Below are 337 nucleotides of genomic sequence, written 5' to 3'. Positions count from 1 at the left end.
TGTAGAACTTGTATAACCTAATAACAGAAACTATTGGCGCCGTTAATAAGGGTCATACGTTTCTAAGGAAGTCTTGGCCTTTTTTATCCGATTTTTTTTAACATGTCCGATAGTCTACACTCTGCCTTATGACAGCGCGTAAATTTGGTAGCGAGTATTCGATTTCGCGCCATTTGTTTTGTGTCTTTTAGACGTCAATACTCAGTTGAACTAAATTCATTCTTATGCGAAGGATTTAAAACATAAATTACCGCACTAGATTTATGTGATTTTGTTTACATTTTGACAGTCAAAAGTTTGGTTATAATCGTAAAGTGATAGAATTCGTTACTGATTT

This window comes from Leguminivora glycinivorella, chromosome 22 (genome assembly GCF_023078275.1).
Source record: "Leguminivora glycinivorella isolate SPB_JAAS2020 chromosome 22, LegGlyc_1.1, whole genome shotgun sequence".
Classification (NCBI taxonomy): Eukaryota; Metazoa; Arthropoda; class Insecta; order Lepidoptera; family Tortricidae; genus Leguminivora; species Leguminivora glycinivorella.
This window is presented reverse-complemented; position numbering follows the sequence as displayed.